The following is a 6,000-nucleotide window of genomic DNA, read 5'->3' as shown; positions in this document are numbered from 1 at the left end:
TCTCCCCTAACACACCAGCTTATGTATAAGTAATAATATGTTTATAGCGTATATTCTCCCTTGAGATATGAGCTTATGCCCTTCCAGTATTTGTTTATAATCTCCTTTTGTGTTACCTGTTAACGAGTTTGGTACAGAGATAACTGGAGAAGTGGGACCGGTCTACTACGTTTCCTCCCTGGTGTAGGTGGATGTAGGAAACTAAAGTTGGGCAGTACAGTTCCTAGGGGTATTGTTGTTTGTTATTATGTGTAGTGTAGAGAAAATGAAGTGTAGGCGAATCGAGTTTGGCGAAATGAAGACACTTCCATGTATGAATTCGTGGGTCGTCATGACCCAGCACAGGAGGACGCTCACATAACAGATATCATTATTTGATATTCATGGCTGCATTGTACAGCGCTTGAATAGGTCTTATGGCAAGTCATTCAGTCAGTCAGTCAGTCAGTCCCTCTCACGAGGAACGTTGTGGAACTTTTGCGTTTTGATTTATAGTCCAATTTGAACCGGCTGAAGATTTGACCCAAAGCCAGGTTATTCTTTTTGATCTAACAAAATGTGTTGTGGTGTAGGAAGGCGTGTGGCATCTCTAGTAGTGTGGCAGGAATCGGGCGCTAATACCATCTAGTGCATGTTTTGTTTTGGTCGGTATTCGGACTGCCTGTCTGCGAGCAGGATAATACCTTCATAGGAAACTCCTCGAGGATGAGCCGGGACTCCACGCACCTCATTTATGTCTGAGCCAGCAAAACAGGTCATTGCCGTCTTGTATATCTGTTATGTATTCTGTATAGCCAGCTAACGAAGTTAGGACTCAACGTGCATTGCATGCCTTCGTCCTCACCAACGTATAATTCTCCGCAAGTTCCCCTGTTGACAGATATAACAGCTGGGTATAGTCGCCAGACATCGTTACCCGGTGTTTTGAACTTGTCAATCGCCTGATGCCAGTCATTTCAGGAAAGACACGCGAAGATCCGGGCTAGAATTGTTCTTCAGTAACCCATGCTTTTCGTAGAGGCGATTAATGGTATCGGGCGGTCAGGCTCGCTGTCTTGGTTGACATATGTCATTCTAATTTGATCGACCATGATGTTGATCACTGGATTGTCTAATCCAGACTCAATTATTTACAGACCACCTTCACATAGCTGGAATATTCCTTCGTGTGTTATTAAAAAACACAGAAACATTTCGGGAAAAGCGCATAGTTACCTTTCGCTGATATTATAGCATCACGTTCAACAATACAAACCAAAGCTAATCAAACAGCGACTATGTTCATGCAGGGTAAAGGGAAGTATTTGTGTGATGTGTAATCGTGTAAACATGAAAGGATCATGTGTAGATACATACATTGACTTCAATGCCTTCATCTTCTATCAAAGCACGCAGATCTACTTAATGGTGGAGTTAGAACGGTAAACGTGTACTTCCCACCACACTGATGTGATAACCTGCAGATCTACTGGAGTTAGATCGGGAAACGTGTACTTCCCACCACACTGATGGGATAACCTGCAGATCTACTGGAGTTAGATCGGCAAACGTGTACTTCCCACCACACTGATGTGATAACCTGCAGATCTACTGGAGTTAGATCGGGAAACGTGTACTTCCCACCACACTGATGGGATAACCTGCAGATCTTCTGGAGTTAGATCGGCAAACGTGTACTTCCCACCACACTGATGTGATAACCTGCAGATCTACTGGAGTTAGATCGGGAAACGTGTACTTCCCACCACACTGATGTGATAACCTGCAGATCTACTGGAGTTAGATCGGGAAACGTGTACTTCCCACCACACTGATGGGATAACCTGCAGATCTACTGGAGTTAGATCGGGAAACGTGTACTTCCCACCACACTGATGTGATAACCTGCAGATCTACTGGAGTTAGATCGGGAAACGTGTACTTCCACCACACTGATGTGATAACCTGCAGATCTACTGGAGTTAGATCGGGAAACGTGTACTTCCCACCACACTGATGTGATAACCTGCAGATCTACTGGAGTTAGATCGGGAAACGTGTACTTCCCACCACACTGATGTGATAACCTGCAGATCTACTGGAGTTAGATCGGGAAACGTGTACTTCCCACCACACTGATGTGATAACCTGCAGATCTACTGGAGTTAGATCGGCAAACGTGTACTTCCCACCACACTGATGTGATAACCTGCAGATCTACTGGAGTTAGATCGGCAAACGTGTACTTCCACCACACTGATGTGATAACCTGCAGATCTACTGGAGTTAGATCGGGAAACGTGTACTTCCCACCACACTGATGTGATAACCTGCAGATCTACTGGAGTTAGATCGGGGAAACGTGTACTTCCCACCACACTGATGTGATAACCTGCAGATCTACTGGAGTTAGATCGGGAAACGTGTACTTCCCACCACACTGATGTGATAACCTGCAGATCTACTGGAGTTAGATCGGGAAACGTGTACTTCCCACCACACTGATGTGATAACCTGCAGATCTACTGGAGTTAGATCGGGAAACGTGTACTTCCCACCACACTGATGTGATAACCTGCAGATCTACTGGAGTTAGATCGGGAAACGTGTACTTCCACCACACTGATGTGATAACCTGCAGATCTACTGGAGTTAGATCGGGAAACGTGTACTTCCCACCACACTGATGGGATAACCTGCAGATCTACTGGAGTTAGATCGGGAAACGTGTACTTCCCACCACACTGATGTGATAACCTGCAGATCTACTGGAGTTAGATCGGGAAACGTGTACTTCCCACCACACTGATGTGATAACCTGCAGATCTACTGGAGTTAGATCGGGAAACGTGTACTTCCCACCACACTGATGTGATAACCTGCAGATCTACTGGAGTTAGATCGGGGAAACGTGTACTTCCCACCACACTGATGTGATAACCTGCAGATCTACTGGAGTTAGATCGGGAAACGTGTACTTCCCACCACACTGATGTGATAACCTGCAGATCTACTGGAGTTAGATCGGGAAACGTGTACTTCCCACCACACTGATGTGATAACCTGCAGATCTACTGGAGTTAGATCGGGAAACGTGTACTTCCCACCACACTGATGTGATAACCTGCAGATCTACTGGAGTTAGATCGGGAAACGTGTACTTCCCACCACACTGATGTGATAACCTGCAGATCTACTGGAGTTAGATCGGGAAACGTGTACTTCCCACCACACTGATGTGATAACCTGCAGATCTACTGGAGTTAGATCGGGAAACGTGTACTTCCCACCACACTGATGATAACCTGCAGATCTACTGGAGTTAGATCGGGAAACGTGTACTTCCCACCACACTGATGTGATAACCTGCAGATCTACTGGAGTTAGATCGGGAAACGTGTACTTCCCACCACACTGATGTGATAACCTGCAGATCTACTGGAGTTAGATCGGGAAACGTGTACTTCCCACCACACTGATGTGATAACCTGCAGATCTACTGGAGTTAGATCGGGAAACGTGTACTTCCCACCACACTGATGTGATAACCTGCAGATCTACTGGAGTTAGATCGGGAAACGTGTACTTCCCACCACACTGATGTGATAACCTGCAGATCTACTGGAGTTAGATCGGGAAACGTGTACTTCCCACCACACTGATGTGATAACCTGCAGATCTACTGGAGTTAGATCGGGAAACGTGTACTTCCACCACACTGATGTGATAACCTGCAGATCTACTGGAGTTAGATCGGGAAACGTGTACTTCCCACCACACTGATGTGATAACCTGCAGATCTACTGGAGTTAGATCGGGAAACGTGTACTTCCCACCACACTGATGTGATAACCTGCAGATCTACTGGAGTTAGATCGGGAAACGTGTACTTCCCACCACACTGATGTGATAACCTGCAGATCTACTGGAGTTAGATCGGGAAACGTGTACTTCCCACCACACTGATGTGATAACCTGCAGATCTACTGGAGTTAGATCGGGAAACGTGTACTTCCCACCACACTGATGTGATAACCTGCAGATCTACTGGAGTTAGATCGGGAAACGTGTACTTCCCACCACACTGATGTGATAACCTGCAGATCTACTGGAGTTAGATCGGGAAACGTGTACTTCCCACCACACTGATGTGATAACCTGCAGATCTACTGGAGTTAGATCGGGAAACGTGTACTTCCCACCACACTGATGTGATAACCTGCAGATCTACTGGAGTTAGATCGGGAAACGTGTACTTCCCACCACACTGATGTGATAACCTGCAGATCTACTGGAGTTAGATCGGGAAACGTGTACTTCCCACCACACTGATGTGATAACCTGCAGATCTACTGGAGTTAGATCGGGAAACGTGTACTTCCCACCACACTGATGTGATAACCTGCAGATCTACTGGAGTTAGATCGGGAAACGTGTACTTCCCACCACACTGATGTGATAACCTGCATGATAACCTGCAGATCTACTGGAGTTAGATCGGGAAACGTGTACTTCCCACCACACTGATGTGATAACCTGCAGATCTACTGGAGTTAGATCGGGAAACGTGTACTTCCCACCACACTGATGTGATAACCTGCAGATCTACTGGAGTTAGATCGGGAAACGTGTACTTCCCACCACACTGATGTGATAACCTGCAGATCTACTGGAGTTAGATCGGCAAACGTGTACTTCCCACCACACTGATGTGATAACCTGCAGATCTACTGGAGTTAGATCGGGAAACGTGTACTTCCCACCACACTGATGTGATAACCTGCAGATCTACTGGAGTTAGATCGGGAAAGCGATGTACTTCCCACCACACTGATGTGATAACCTGCAGATCTACTGGAGTTAGATCGAAACGTGTACTTCCCACCACACTGATGGGATAACCTGCAGATCTACTGGAGTTAGATCGGGGAAACGTGTACTTCCCACCACACTGATGTGATAACCTGCAGATCTACTGGAGTTAGATCGGGAAACGTGTACTTCCCACCACACTGATGTGATAACCTGCAGATCTACTGGAGTTAGATCGGGAAACGTGTACTTCCCACCACACTGATGTGATAACCTGCAGATCTACTGGAGTTAGATCGGGAAACGTGTACTTCCCACCACACTGATGTGATAACCTGCAGATCTACTGGAGTTAGATCGGGAAACGTGTACTTCCCACCACACTGATGTGATAACCTGCAGATCTACTGGAGTTAGATCGGGAAACGTACTTCCGGGAAAGCACCACACTGATGTGATAACCTGCAGATCTACTGGAGTTAGATCGGGAAACGTGTACTTCCACCACACTGATGTGATAACCTGCAGATCTACTGGAGTTAGATCGGGAAACGTGTACTTCCCACCACACTGATGTGATAACCCGCAGATCTACTGGAGTTAGATCGGGAAACGTGTACTTCCCACCACACTGATGTGATAACCTGCAGATCTACTGGAGTTAGATCGGGAAACGTGTACTTCCCACCACACTGATGTGATAACCTGCAGATCTACTGGAGTTAGATCGGGAAACGTGTACTTCCACCACACTGATGTGATAACCTGCAGATCTACTGGAGTTAGATCGGGAAACGTGTACTTCCCACCACACTGATGTGATAACCTGCAGATCTACTGGAGTTAGATCGGGAAACGTGTACTTCCCACCACACTGATGTGATAACCTGCAGATCTACTGGAGTTAGATCGGGAAACGTGTACTTCCACCACACTGATGTGATAACCTGCAGATCTACTGGAGTTAGATCGGGAAACGTGTACTTCCCACCACACTGATGTGATAACCTGCAGATCTACTGGAGTTAGATCGGGAAACGTGTACTTCCCACCACACTGATGTGATAACCTGCAGATCTACTGGAGTTAGATCGGGAAACGTGTACTTCCCACCACACTGATGTGATAACCTGCAGATCTACTGGAGTTAGATCGGGAAACGTGTACTTCCCACCACACTGATGTGATAACCTGCAGATCTACTGGAGT

Source organism: Haliotis rubra, unplaced genomic scaffold (assembly GCF_003918875.1).
Source record: "Haliotis rubra isolate DU_JTF1 unplaced genomic scaffold, ASM391887v1 Scf655, whole genome shotgun sequence".
Taxonomy (NCBI): Eukaryota; Metazoa; Mollusca; class Gastropoda; order Lepetellida; family Haliotidae; genus Haliotis; species Haliotis rubra.
This window is presented reverse-complemented; position numbering follows the sequence as displayed.